Here is a 16,652-nt window from a genome sequence, read left to right on the forward strand (position 1 = left end):
TTGACTTTAAAACGTGCAGAAATGGTTTCTGTGCACATTGGTGAAATCGTTTCATCAATCGGAGTCACGATGAATTTTATATTAATTTCTGAACGAGTGGGCTTTGCTTGTCGGGCCCCAGCTTATGACTAATGGGCCCTAAGGTGTTAGTGGCCTGCATTATAAATAAGTTATTTCAGTACAGAAATTACACACAACAGGTCATAATTTTTGAGACAGAAATTTCGAACCCTCCTCTCTCTCAAAAAGCAATCGGCCGACCCCCCTTACCTCTGCCCGAGAAATTCCGGTCTGTGATTTTGAATCGCGGTCAGGAATAACGAATCAGATTCGTGAAATCTCTTCGCAGAAAACTTCTGATAGATTTTCTAGTGCAATCTATCAGAGGGATTAAACCTCTGTTCGTGGACCTGATTGAAGGCGTTCATCGGTTCCAGGGAGAGACAACAAGAGCAGAATTGTTCTGTTGGTGTCCATTAATCTCGTTGCGAGATTTGAGGTAAAATTTATTTAATTGTTATTTAAATTTTACACACACAATAATTCAATCGTTGTATGGTTGATACCCACACCATGGAATCGTTCCATGAGAAAATTTTTAAACTTCCGCTGCACCGGGTATCAATCGTAATTGGTCTGGGAACTCGCCAGTTTTCCAACATTTACTAAAAAATTAAATTTTCGTGATTGATTTTTGGTTCAGTGGAGTTAGGCTGATGTGGAGGTAATTCTGGAATATTTGGATTGAAATATTTATCTCAGATTATTGCCTTAATTATGGGAATTTATCTCTTTAATCTCGGTTTTTAATTTTCCTCTGTTAGGAAAGTTACCGTTGTAACTGAAGAGAGATCAGGGATCAGGGTAATTATGGGTTTGTTAGGATTTTGTTACCGTTTGAGATAAGGATTCTATAAATTTTTTTTAATCATCGGGCATTATCATCTTCTCTAAATTCTTTGTTCCCGATTGCTTTTCTCTGCGAACCCTACCCTTCTCTCACTCTCAAATTTTCGTTCAATGGCAGGATTTGATCCACAGGATATTCGAAGTGAGATGGGCTACAAAGAGCCTAATGTTGTTGCCGGTGTTACAACACCAGAAAACCCATCTTCCACTCCTTCTATGCCGATAGTTCCAGTACCCATGGAACCTGTTCCTCTCGCTGTTCTCATGCCTGGAGAACCAGGGAACGCAATTGATGTGGAAAATCTTCCTGATTTCTCCGTTTTGAATAAGGTGAATCCTGCTGCACCAATGGCTCGCCGATCAAAAAGGCAGGCTGGATACAACCCTGATTTTACTCAATCCAAACGCTTTTACAAGGGTCCACGCATATCTATGGCTGAAGAAGACCGCAGCTCCGGTGATGATTCTGATGATGCCAACTATGAATTTGTGGCAAGGAAAAAACCCTCTGGTTCGACTGCTGCCTCTGCCTCTGCCTCCGCTCCCATAGTTGAATCCGCTTCTGATAGCGAAGATTCAAAATCTTCTGATGGTGTTCCTTCTAATGACACCCTGCAGCTACTGTGCCTCAAGCAGGTGCTGATTCGGATGAAGATGCCACTCTGGCACAAATTTTGGAAAGCCTCAAGCAAGGAAAGGCTTCCTCTTCTGTTCCTCCCTCTGCTCATATCTCCGATGATGAGCCTGATGCAGAGATGATGGAGGAGTTTCACAAGGCAAAGCTCAACAAGATTCTGTCTCTTCCTCCTCTTCCTCCTCTACCAATTCGGTTGCTGACTCTTCTGATAAGAGTACTGATATTGGAGAAGAAGAAGACTCTGAGGATGTTTCCAGCATGGATGCTGATGAAGACCCTCTAGACCAAGAGGATGTTTCTGTTGCTGCTGATGTCAGTGTTGCTGTTGGTGTCATCAACACCACGAACAACACTGTTGATGAGGACTATGACATGGATGCTGCTCATTCCCTCAATTTTACTCTGGTGATGCTGCTGCAACTTGGCCTCTCCTTGCTCACAGAGGTCTACTGGATGAGAGGAACATTGATGTTCGCTCCTACGATAGGTACAATCTCATTGACTTTTTGAAGCTTCGACAGCTATCTTCTACTGTTGTTGCTGTAATACCCTACTGTAAGAGGGTGATTCTGGAATTTTACGCCAACTTAACATCAAGCATTGAAGATCCAGAGTCTGCAAAGTATGGCTTGGTGTATCTACGGGGTCGGCTGTTCGAGTTCACTCCAGCCATGATCAACTCTCACTACTCAACCCCAGATGTTGATGAAGGAAATCCTCCAGAGATCAACGAAGTGATTACTGTTCTCACTAGAGGTATGGTCAAAAAGTTCTCTGACCATTTTTCTGTAGCCAAGCTCACTTCATTTTATTCTGTACTGCACAAGATAGTTGTGAGGAATTGGACGCCCTCCTCCAACTCCACCGTTATCACAAGACCTCAGGCGATCATTCTATATGCCATTGGGACTGGGATTCCTTTTAATTTTGGGAAGTTGGTATTCAAGACGGTACTCCAGTTTGCTGATGGAGGTCTCAAGTCTACCAAGATGCCATTCCCATCTCTGATTTATGGCATTTTGGAATCTCAGGCGTTCATTCGCAATATTACAGAAGATCTCACTGATCTGCCTGAGACTTTGAAGTTAGCAGCTGGGCTTCTAAAGGGGAATCGCGTAATGGATTTACCCTGGACTGCCACTCCTACTCCTGCTGCTGACATGGCTGGTGTTGCCCCCGATGTTGCCAACACGGGAGACAACACTGAAGAAACAGTGCCTACTCCTACCTCTCTGGAATTCACCACTGCCACCATTCAGCTCCTGATGACTCGTGCCGAGGAAAAGATTGCTCAATCTCAGGAAGACATTGCCTTCTATAGTACGGTCTTGGCTGATTGTCGGCGACAACTTGGCATTTCTGGCCAAACAGGGGGAGATAGTGCACAAGATGAAGATGAAGCTGGTCCATCTGGGACTAAGGATGATGAGAATGAAGCTTATGATCAAGATAGCTCTGATAGTGATCAAATTTAGATTTTGTTTCTTCTCTCATCCTTTCTTTCTTTATTTTAATTGCTTCATTCTGATTTTAATATAGCTGTTTTTATTCGTTCTAGTTACGTGTCTTAATTGCTCATATATGTGTTAACTAGACTAACATCTTCTACCCCACTTATGCTCTGATATTCGAATTAAAGAATCCCATGGGTATTTGCTCATGTTATCCACCGTGTTACGACATGAGGGACAACACTTCAGGGGGAGACTTTAAAATTCAAGGGGAGAAGAGTTTTTAACTCAAGGGGAGTTTATAAGTATCTCATACTTGTGCATTGTGTTGTCCAAAAAGCAAAAAAGGAGAGATTGAAAGGAATTTTATTCCTTGTATATTTCGGCACCAATTAATTGGAAATTAGAAGATTTTGCTTTCTAGACAAGATAGATTATTTGGTAAATATTCCATGTATATCTCGTATATGTTAAAGATATATTTGTCAAAGTTCAAATCATATCGTGATAATGTGATTATTTGATAAAATATAATTTGATATTATCATGATTTGATTTCCATGTATTGATAGAGTTTATTTCCTACTAAAAGGTTGTTACAAATTCTTGTAGGACTCTATCTAAGGAAATCTTCAAAGCTTGGATGGTTATCTATAAAAGGAGATTTCTACGCACAAGAAAAAGTGAGGCTTCAGACGAAAACCACTCTGCGCATACTCTGAAGAATTCAAGTGAAGATCTTGAAGAATTCTGAAGCAAGGTTTGCAACCATCGTTGTTGCATGTCCCCGTGTTGCCGTTCGTGTTGAAGACATCAGAGACAACACTGTGGGAATAGTGTTGTTCGAAGATTTTTACTGTCTCTTCAATTTAGGCCACGGGAGTTGCATCCAATAGTTTTTATACCTTGTCGTATTTTAGGATGCAAGTTTGATTTCTCAACGTGTTGAGAAATTTAGTATTTAATGACTTTTCGTAAAATCACTAGGATTGTTTTGTAAGACTGCTCTTACGTTTACTAGTGATATTTAGCCCTAAGGCACCCGCACGAGTTTTTACTCGTGCAAAAGTTATTACTTGAGTTTTATTTACGCTTTAAATTTCCGCTGCACTGTGTTGTCTTTGGTGTTACGACACGAAGTACAACACTGTCTTATTTTACATAACAAACACGTACACCGTTTATTTCACTAAACATTTCTGGTGTATACATTAATTGTATCCTGATATTTACATGTATTAATTTGCAAGTACAGGTGTATAATGTTCATTGATTTACATGTTCTTTAATGAAGATTTGACTACCTTCCTCTATTCTATACATCATTAAATGCTTCATATCTGCCCTAACTCTAATTTTCTTTACCCAAATCGATTCTCAAATTTTGTATGCACTCATGACCTGTGATAACGTGTACAAGTTACGTATTGTATTTAATATAGCAGTTGGCTGTCTCATTTTCCACCCTTTCTCTTATTTAAATATATGTTCTATCAATGCATTTGTTTAAGAGTGTCGCTTTCTTTCTCATTCACTTTCAGGCTTTCATCATGTCCATTTGGTTACCAAATTGTTCTGAGGAAACTGTGACCAGTCCACATACTGTAACTTTCGTCGATCTTGTGTCTGATGATGATGAATATTTGAATGGCGGCACTGGTAAAGAAGCAACAAAAGGAAAACGATGTCAAAATGGGAAGGAAGCAGTAGTCGAAGAAAGACCTACAAAAAGAATGAAGTATGCAGCATCAACTACTGCTCTTGCTAACAAGGTAAATGATGGGGATATGAATAATAATAAGAATAACGTGTTAACACGAAAGAAGCTTTCAACATCCGTTTCGGTGATCGACATTTCGGATGACTCTAGTGGCTAACTCCTTAAGAAGATTGTCATCTTATCTTGCCCGAATTTTGTCGTATTAACTTTCCATCTACTGTTAGTATGGGAGATGGTATGTTGTGATATTCTCCATTGGGTTTGTTTTGAGGGCAAGATGTAAGCGACATTATGTAGTGGTGCACTCAACTGTGTAATGTGTATGCATATATATGTGTTAATGTTCTGATGTATTTCAGATTGTCTTTTTATGGTTCTTTATTTATGTGCAATGTTCTGTTTTATTTTGCTCCAAATCCCATTTTTTTGCTCCGAAGGAGAATGCTTTGTACATCTCCAAATTTATTCTTATTATTTTTTCTCGTGTAATTATAAAATCCACAAAGCAAGATTTCACTTATCTAATGGTTCGATATTAATCAGCCTTGTTGGATAACGCGGCTCTCTGATCAATCACGATTGATACCCGGTGCAGCGGAAGTTTAAAATTTTGTTATGGAACAATTCCATAGTGTGGGTATCAACCGTTCAACGATTAAATTATTGTGTGTGTAAAATTTAAATAACAGTTATTAAATTTTACCTTCAATCTCGCAACGAGATTACTGGACACCAACAGATTTTATCTGCTCTTGTTGTCTCTCCCTGGAACCGATGAACTCCTTCAATCAGGTCCACGAACAGAGGTTTAATCCCTCTGATAGATTGCACTAGAAAATCTATCAGAAGTTTTCTGCGAAGAGAATAAACGAATCTGATTCGTTATTCCTTACTGCGATTCAAAATCACAGACCGGAAAATCTCGGGCAGAGTATGGGGAGGGTTCGGCCGATTTCTTTTGAGAGGAGGCTAGGGTTTCGAAAATCCTGTCTCAAAATTATGACCTGTTGTGTGTAATTTCTGTACTGAAATAACTTATTTATAATGCAGGCCACTAACACCTTAGGGCCCATTAGTCATAAGCTGGGGCCCGACAAGCAAAGCCCGCTCGTTCAGAAATTAATATAAAATTCATCGTGACTCCGATTGATGAACTGATTTCACCAATGTGCACAGAAACCATTTCTGCACATTTTAAAGTCAAAATAAATTTTCCTGAATCCGAATTCAGTGGTTTCCAAAAATGTCCATCCCTATGTCATTTTAGGAAATCCTACTCCCTTACTCTTATTTAAGAAGTCCAACTCCTTAGTTCATTAAATTTAACTCTTTAAATTTAACTATCTCAACGGGGATTAAAACTCCATTACACTGTGTGACCCTCAATGGTTCAGGGATACAGCTAGCCGTGGGCTCACAACTCCTTGTGACTCGGAACAACACTTTCCGACTTGCCCAACGAATCATGGTAAAGCGCCTAGCAACATCGCCCCATGATTCCCTAGGTATCACTGATAGTGCCTACAAGAACCAGTAGATTTTGGTTAGCGTACAGTACGGTCCCTTCATCCATATATCCCGATCGAATCAACAACCATTGGTATATCGAGAGTCGCTCAAGATTCGATAACTATGTAATACATCTTGAAGATCAAATTAGTGACATCGCATGTGCTACTAAGAAACCATTTCTTAAATCACATCAATTACTCTGGCCAGAGATTTATCACACTAATATCTCCTCAGATCGCATAGGATATCCACACTCGCAAGTATGTGGTGAATCCTTGACAACAATGCATTGACTCCTATATGTGTCGTAACTGTACCCAATCTCGACACCTGATGACCCCCTCAGAGTCGGTAAACGAGTCAAAGCACAGTACTAGCATATAGAGTCTCCATGATGTTTCAAGTCGTAAGGACTAATGGTGTACAACCAAAACCGCGGACTTTATCCACTCGATAAGCGATAACCACTTGGAAAGTCCGGATAGGGTAGTTCGATTATTCATCCTATGAATATCCATTTGCATGCTTCGAACATCTCCATGTTCCCTACCAATGAAACGTGGTACTCCGCATCGCAAATGCTAGTCTCAAACTCGAGCGATCCTTATCCTTATTATCGGACGGCTCAATCGACTAGGAACGGTTTTAGAATATACAGTGACTATAAGATGTATTTCATGATAGACATCCCCATGTTCTACCACATCTTACATACACTATAGTATATTCAAGGTCTTTATCAAAACAACAATAGTATATCACAATATAACAATATGAAGTAATATAAAGTCATTGCCATTAATAAAAGTATAAATAATATTAAACAAAAGATTGTTTATACAAAGAGTCATCAAAGCCCATAGCCACAAAGTTGGCTCACTGGGCACCCACTCTTACAATCTCCCACTTGCCCTATAGCCAACTAGTCATACTACGTAGACCCATTGCTTCGCGATGTTTGTCAAACAATGGTCCTGGCAAAGGCTTAGTAAGCGGATCAGCGATATTGTCTGCAGAGGCCACTCGTTCGACAATGATGTCTCCTCTTTCCACAATTTCCCGGATTATGTGGTATTTCCTCAGTACGTGTTTGGATCTTTGATGAGACCTTGGTTCCTTTGCTTGAGCAACGGCACCCGTGTTGTCGCAGTACACCGGGACTGGACCAACAAATTCAGGAATGACGCCCAACTCTTGGACGAAATTCCTCATCCAAACGGCCTCTTTAGCAGCAGCTGATGCTGCAATGTATTCAGCCTCAGTGGTGGAATCCGCTGTGGTGTCCTGCTTGGAACTCTTCCAAGAGACAGCACCGCCATTGAGCATGAACACAAATCCAGAGGTTGACTTCGAGTCATCCACGTCACTTTGGAAGCTAGAGTCGGTATAGCCTTCCAATTTGAGTTCTCGTCCTCCATAAACCATGAACATATTCTTAGTCCTTCGTAAGTACTTAAGAATGTCCTTCACGGCTTTCCAATGCATTTGACCAGGATTAGACTGATATCTGCTCGTGACACTCAGAGCAAATGCTACATCCGGTCTGGTAGATATCATCCCATACATGATACTACCTATAGCTGACGCATATGGTACATGTGTCATATTCTCTATCTCTTCATCAGTCTTGGGACACATAGACTTGGATAGAGAAACTCCATGACACATGGGTAGATGTCCTCTCTTGGACCCATCCATTGAAAACCGTTTCAATATGGTGTCGATGTAGGTTGATTGTGTGAGTCCTATCATTCTCTTAGATCTATCTCTATAGATCTGTATCCCAAGAATGTAGGATGCCTCACCCAAATCCTTCATCGAGAATCTACCTGATAACCATATCTTTGTTGACTGCAACATCCCTACATCATTCCCAATGAGTAGGATGTCATCAACATAAAGTACTAAGAATGTCACCGCATCCTTAACTACTTTCTTGTACACGCAAGGTTCCTCCGGGTTCTTGATGAAACCAAAATCTTTAATTGTTTCATCAAATTTCTGGTTCCAACTTCTTGATGCTTGTTTTAGACCATAAATTGATCTCTGAAGCTTGCATACCTTATGCTCGCTTCCCATGGATGTGAACCCCTCAGGCTGCTTCATATAGATTTCTTCCTTAATGTCTCCATTAAGAAAAGCAGTCTTCACATCCATTTGCCATATCTCATAGTCATACCATGCAGCTATGGCAATAAGGATTCTTATGGACTTGAACATTGCAACTGGTGAAAAGGTTTCATCATAGTCAACTCCTTGCCTTTGAGTATAACCTTTCGCCACCAATCGCGCCTTGTAGGTCAATACCTTACCATCAGGCCCAAGCTTTCTTTTGTAGATCCATTTACACCCTATTGGAACAATTCCATCGGGAGGATCTACCAAAGACCAAACTTGGTTTGTATGCATCGAATCCAATTCTGACTGCATAGCTTCAAGCCATAAATTCGAATCCGCATCAGAAATTGCTTCCTTGAAGTTTCTTGGATCACATCCAATGTCGGGTTCATCTTGATCCCCTTCAAGAAGAAGACCATATCGAATAGGAGGTCTAGAAGTCCTCTCGGATCTTCTAGGTACAGGCGTGTCCAGCAATGGTTCCTGAGGTGTGGATCGTTATTTTGTATTTCGGGTTCTTCTCGAACCTCTTCGAGTTCCATCATCTCGCCTTTCTTATCCAATAAGAACTCCTTCTCCAAGAAGGTGGCATTCCTAGAAACAAACACCTTTGTTTCAGCAGGATAATAGAAATAATATCCGATTGAATTCTTCGGATACCCTACAAAATAACATAAGCTGGATCAACTATCCAACTTATCTCCCACTGTCCGCTTCACGTAAGCAGGACATCCCCAAATCCTCAAGTACGAATACTTAGGAGCTTTGCCATTCCATAACTCGTATGGTGTTTTGTCCACTGCTTTAGTGTGGACGTTGTTCAACAACAATACCGCCGTTTCAAGCGCATAGCCCCAAAACGAAGGTGGAAGCTCAGTGAAGCTCATCATGGATCGAACCATGTCCAACAAAGTTCGATTACGACGCTCCGATACACCATTAAGCTGTGGTGTCATAGGAGGAGTCCACTGAGAGAGAATCCCATTCTCTTTCAGATAGTCCAAAAACTCGGTACTCAAGTATTCTCCACCTCGATCCGATCGAAGTGCTTTAATACTTTTACCTAGCTTGTTTTCTACTTCAGCCTTGAATTCTTTGAACTTTTCAAATGCTTCAGACTTATATTTCATTAAATATAAATACCCATACCTTGAATAATCATCAGTAAAGGTAATGAAGTAGGTGTGGCCATGTTGAGTCCCTACTCTAAATGGACCACAAACATCTGTATGGATCAAATCCAACAGATTTTGACTACGCTCAGGCTTCCCCTTAAAATGAGATTTAGTCATTTTTCCTTTTAGGCAGGATTCACAAGTAGGTAGAGAGTTAATATGAGACATATCAAACATGCCCTCTCCCACTAGCTTGTTCATCCTCCTTGAGGAAATATGACCTAGTCTAGCGTGCCAAAGGTTTGCCGGGTTTTGACTATCGATTTTCCTTTTGTTTGTTGTCGCCGGTTTGTCAATACAATTCACTGGAACGTCTTTTAGTTTTAAATTGTATAGATCGTTTTCAAGTTGTCCATTTCCAATTAAACATTCATTCTTGTAAATATTGCAAATCCCATTCACAAAATTACAAGAATAACCATCTCTATCAAGCATAGAAATAGAAATAATGTTTTTAATTAAATCTGGCACAAATAAAACATCTCTCAACAATAATTTAAAACCATTCTGCAAAATCAAACAAACATCTCCAATGGCCGTAGCTTCAACTCTGGAACCATTCCCGAGCCTCAGCTGGGTCTCACCCATTCTAAGCCTGCGACTTCTTGTCATCACCTGCAAATCATTGCAAATGTGAGATCCACATCCGGTATCCAATACCCAAGAAGTTGTATTAAGTGACATGTTTATTTCGATATAGAACATACCTTTGCAGTTCCCAACTGCTCAAGATACTCCTTGCAGTTGCGCTTCCAATGACCCGGCTTCTTGCAGTAATGGCAAACATCCTTGGATTTTCCATTGTTTGAAGCCTTTGTCTTTTGCTTCTTCTCGGGTTCCACTTTCTTGGGTGGGGCAGAACGTTTCTTGCCCTTCATACTTGGCCCCTTCTTAGCAGAAGATGAGGAGCCCACCAAGAAAGCTGGCTTATCCTTCTTAAGTGTGGATTCATATGTAACGAGCATATTGACCATCTCTTCAAGGGTGGCCTCTATCTTGTTCATATTAAAATTTATCACGAATCCATCAAATGAAGAAGGAAGAGATAGAAGCAGCAAGTCCACATTGAGTTCATGCTCCAACACCAAATCAAGGGTCGCTAACTTCTGTATGAGCCAAATCACTCGTACCCCATGATCACGGACCGAAGTCCCTTCACGCATGCGGCACGTCATCAACTCCTTAACAGTAGAGAACCTTTCAGCCCTCGACTGAGCCCCAAAAAGTTCCTTGAGTTGCGCGTGAATGTCAGCAGCATTCACCGTGTCCTCAAATCGCCTCTGGAGTTCATCAGACATCGAGGCTTGCATATAGCATTTGGTCTTGATGTCATGGTCCCACCATGCATCAAGCTTGGCCAATTCCTCCGGACTAACATCAGCTGGTGCTTCCTTCGGAGGTGCTTTCTCTAACACATAGAGCATTTTCTCCGAAGTTAAGACAATCTTCAACTTCCGGAACCATTCCGTATAGTTGGCGCCAGTCAGCTTGTTTTGTTCGAGGATCGAGAATAAAGGATTTCGCGAATTCATTGTATGAAATACTGAAAAGGAAAACAGACATATATCAATGATTGTTTAACAATTTACTAAGACATAAAATAGGCGAATTTAATTTTATGAATCTCACTCCCACTATTTTAACGATTTCACCACCCTCTAGTGAAAACGGGAAACTTTTTCCTTAGTGAGAACATGGAGTCCAATTGACAAACTTATGGTCCCGAATAATATCAGCCAACCATAATTCTCAAAAGGTAGAGCCCAATTGCTTCCAAAGCAACCCCCATGTGTTTACCTCATGTCCAATAAGGGCCCAATAATATGACGCCGTTTAAAGTGACATGTCAAGATGACCCATCAATATTAAGTTGTGATGGACGGTCGCCATGTGGATCCCCAATAATATGAGCCGATCCCATGGGAGTTCCACCCAACTTACAACATTTGTCGATCCAATGTACAGCTTTCCGACGGACGGGCCCCCCCAATAATATGAGCCGGACCGTATCCGCGGGTAGCATCACATACATTGACCGTTGATGGAAGGTAGGAACATTTAAACAATATTTAAATTTCCTTTATTTATCTTGATATAAATTTTAAATCATATTTAAAATGAGGGATTTTATTTATAAAAATATTTGTCTCATCATATTTAATTTATTGCATGCATTGCCGGATTCACGCAATTTATGTCTAAACATGCATACAATCATAATATCAAATATTATATAGGATGATCGATTCCATTTCTAATTGACCCGTGGTTGCCAATCACGGGTCTTAGTCCAATCCTAGGTGATATGCAGTATGCAATGCAATCCTATTACATGTGCTTCCAATTTACATTTCTTCAGTCTTTATTGTCTGCTGGGCCCACCGTCTTCAAATCTTGATCTCCCACTAAATCTAATGTATTTACAATAAATAACAATGACAAGTAGGGATACATTTTTAGGGGTGGGAACGGGCTATAAACCAAGCCCACTTTTATTACATATGACATTCATATCGGGCCATAAACCAGGCCCATTAATAAAACCAACAACAATAAAAACAAAATGTAAATTCCTAACATACACCTACAAAATTGGTCATGGCAATCGATCATCCTTATCCAATAACCTTTAATTCAAAATTAATTTATTGGATAACATGCTGTGGCAATTCAAATTTAAACAAGATAAAATCATATTTTATATATAAAATCTCATTTCACATATAAAATCATATTTTATCTCTATATCAAATAAAATCATATTTTATCTATAAAATCCAATTTTACAAATAAAATCATATTTTACTTAATATATCATAAGATCATATCTTATCATCAATTGTACCAAAATAATTGATTTCAAAATTCAATTTACGGATAAAATATTAAAATTTTCCAAAAATTCAAATTTATCCAAAATCAATTTTAAAATTTACGGACTCGAACAATTCGATCCGAAATCTCGTGAACCAATCAAAAACAATTTTTGACCGGACCAAAAATAAAATTTTTAAATATTAAAATTAATTTTTAAATAAAAATATAATTTTTCCCGCGGGCCGCCCAGGACACTCCCGGGCCGGCCCGCACCCGGGCGCGGGCCGGGGGCAGCCCGGCTGCCCCCTTAGGGCGCCTGGCGCCGCCCCTGGGCGGCGCCGAGCGCCGCCCTGCGCAGCGCTCCCGGGGCAGCAACAATTGCTGCCCCACCGGGCAGCGATCCAATCGCTGCCCGGGTTTTGCCCCGGAAAAATTTTTTTTTTTTTATTTAAAAATATTTATTTTGTTTTCTAAAAACCGAGATTCAAAAATTTTGTACAATCGATTAATTTAATCGTTTGATCTGAGCAACCTGGCTCTGATACCATTGTTGGATAACGCGGCTCTCTGATCAATCACGATTGATACCCGGTGCAGCGGAAGTTTAAAATTTTGTTATGGAACAATTCCATAGTGTGGGTATCAACCGTTCAACGATTAAATTATTGTGTGTGTAAAATTTAAATAACAGTTATTAAATTTTACCTTCAATCTCGCAACGAGATTACTGGACACCAACAGATTTTATCTGCTCTTGTTGTCTCTCCCTGGAACCGATGAACTCCTTCAATCAGGTCCACGAACAGAGGTTTAATCCCTCTGATAGATTGCACTAGAAAATCTATCAGAAGTTTTCTGCGAAGAGAATAAACGAATCTGATTCGTTATTCCTTACTGCGATTCAAAATCACAGACCGGAAAATCTCGGGCAGAGTATGGGGAGGGTTCGGCCGATTTCTTTTGAGAGGAGGCTAGGGTTTCGAAAATCCTGTCTCAAAATTATGACCTGTTGTGTGTAATTTCTGTACTGAAATAACTTATTTATAATGCAGGCCACTAACACCTTAGGGCCCATTAGTCATAAGCTGGGCCCGACAAGCAAAGCCCGCTCGTTCAGAAATTAATATAAAATTCATCGTGACTCCGATTGATGAACTGATTTCACCAATGTGCACAGAAACCATTTCTGCACATTTTAAAGTCAAAATAAATTTTCCTGAATCCGAATTCAGTGGTTTCCAAAAATGTCCATCCCTATGTCATTTTAGGAAATCCTACTCCCTTACTCTTATTTAAGAAGTCCAACTCCTTAGTTCATTAAATTTAACTCTTTAAATTTAACTATCTCAACGGGGATTAAAACTCCATTACACTGTGTGACCCTCAATGGTTCAGGGATACAGCTAGCCGTGGGCTCACAACTCCTTGTGACTCGGAACAACACTTTCCGACTTGCCCAACGAATCATGGTAAAGCGCCTAGCAACATCGCCCCATGATTCCCTAGGTATCACTGATAGTGCCTACAAGAACCAGTAGATTTTGGTTAGCGTACAGTACGGTCCCTTCATCCATATATCCCGATCGAATCAACAACCATTGGTATATCGAGAGTCGCTCAAGATTCGATAACTATGTAATACATCTTGAAGATCAAATTAGTGACATCGCATGTGCTACTAAGAAACCATTTCTTAAATCACATCAATTACTCTGGCCAGAGATTTATCACACTAATATCTCCTCAGATCGCATGGATATCCACACTCGCAAGTATGTGGTGAATCCTTGACAACAATGCATTGACTCCTATATGTGTCGTAACTGTACCCAATCTCGACACCTGATGACCCCCTCAGAGTCGGTAAACGAGTCAAAGCACAGTACTAGCATATAGAGTCTCCATGATGTTTCAAGTCGTAAGGACTAATGGTGTACAACCAAAACCGCGGACTTTATCCACTCGATAAGTGATAACCACTTGGAAAGTCCGGATAGGGTAGTTCGATTATTCATCCTATGAATATCCATTTGCATGCTTCGAACATCTCCATGTTCCCTACCAATGAAACGTGGTACTCCGCATCGCAAATGCTAGTCTCAAACTCGAGCGATCCTTATCCTTATTATCGGACGGCTCAATCGACTAGGAACGGTTTTTAGAATATACAGTGACTATAAGATGTATTTCATGATAGACATCCCCATGTTCTACCACATCTTACATACACTATAGTATATTCAAGGTCTTTATCAAAACAACAATAGTATATCACAATATAACAATATGAAGTAATATAAAGTCATTGCCATTAATAAAAGTGTAAATAATATTAAACAAAAGATTGTTTATACAAAGAGTCATCAAAGCCCATAGCCACAAAGTTGGCTCACTGGGCACCCACTCTTACAAGCCTAACAGTACTAAAGTAGAAGCAGAACAAAATATTTTGGTTTTCATGTGAGTTAGTTAACTGTTTTTTATTATGCGGTGCTTCATGCAACAGTGGGCTATTTGTATGAGATGTTCGGGTACTTGAACGAAAAAACTATGTAGAATCACCCTTAATTTGGTTTAGTTTTTATGATTAAATAGTTTAACTGTAGCACTCATATAATGATTAAATAAATAGATTGACGTTGAACAAATACTTGATTTACCATAAATCAAAACCACCTCTACTATGTTAATAGAACACAATAATGGGTTAATGTTATTCGAATTTACATTACATAAACTTCGAATTTCGATTCATACTTAAGTCAATATCATGTCATTCAAACTTACATTACCATGGATTGCATGCAAAATTCATACGTTTACATGTGACCTGTTCATTGGACCAAAAATAACAAAAACATGGACGATAAAAGTCTACATGAACATGCATACACCCAAAATGGCATATTCTTTAATCGTGATACGATACAAAAAGATTGATAATTATACCAAGACAGGAAGCAATGACTTAAGGATTGCGCAACAAAGTGTTGAGCAGTGAGATTCTTCCATTCTCACCGAGACGCTTGAAAAGTGCAAGGTCATTGTGATTGTTGAATAGCATCTTCGCAGCACGAACCGTTTCGTCCTCCGTGAATTCATGTAACCCCTCTAGAGCTTCAAAAACTTTATCTTGTGTTACTGAAAGTTTTTTTGTGGTAGCCAATTCTTTGATCAGTTCTCCCATTGTATCTTTTGTGATATTAGCAATGTTGTTTATAGCAGCAAGTATGGACTCGTCAACATCATTGGACTGCTTCCGTTTCTTACTTTTTGATGTTGCACCTGCTAATGGTTTAGAAGAGGGAGTGTTAGTGTCTGATACCGAGTCGTCACCAATTGCTTGTACATTAATGATTGGAACATGAGGACTCAAGAAGTCAGTATCCACTTCGGTCTCCAGTTGTAAGACATCATGCACCGCATGCCGGAATGATTTCCAAGAATCACCAGTAGCTCGTTCGTTTCCAAATATTTGACACCAATCATCGTACATCGTCCACTGCTTGTGTTTCATCGTCTTCATAGATGGATCTGACTGTGAAAGAGCATAGAAATACATGACCACCCAATGCTACTAGGCAATGATATTTATATCAAGAACATACCTTGATGATTGAATCTCATGTTTCATCATTAGCATCAATAGTGTGGTTACTGTCATTCCAACCAACACCACTTTGGCTTAGTATCGTCACCAACGATCCATAGTTCTTCTTCCAAACATGAATCTTGGAATTGATGTGTGGATTCCCACGAAGCTCACAACCAGGAAGGGCATTTTTCATTGAATTTTCCAGAAACGTCAAGTAGCCTGCTTTGAATCCGTTCTCGCTTTTCCATCCTTTTAAGCATGCTTCTTTCAAAGCTTCTATAAGACATTCTTCTTCACGTTCAGTCCAACTTCTTCGTGTCTTCTCAGTTGTCTTCCTTTTACCAATGCCGCTCGCAGAACTCGTTCCACTATCCATTGTCAACTGATCTGTAGATCAAAATACAATGAACAAGATGAACAATCTCTATGTTAGGAAGTAGATAATATCTTGAAGATGGATATGAGCAATGTCGTGCATGCTTTCCATGAAGTAATTATGGCAGAAGAAGTCATAAATTTTAATCACACATAAATCCAAAACATACGACTTAAAATTACAACAAACTGTTTAGCATCAATACACTGGAAAACAAGGAATATCTTAATGAATCCTCATAACAGAAAATGATATGATAACACAAATTAATTCTCGAACGTGTTCCACATTTCCATCGCAAAATGGTCTCTCCAATCGTCCCACACATTGGAAGACTCCAAT

Source organism: Henckelia pumila, chromosome 3 (genome assembly GCF_033568475.1).
Source record: "Henckelia pumila isolate YLH828 chromosome 3, ASM3356847v2, whole genome shotgun sequence".
Taxonomy (NCBI): domain Eukaryota; kingdom Viridiplantae; phylum Streptophyta; class Magnoliopsida; order Lamiales; family Gesneriaceae; genus Henckelia; species Henckelia pumila.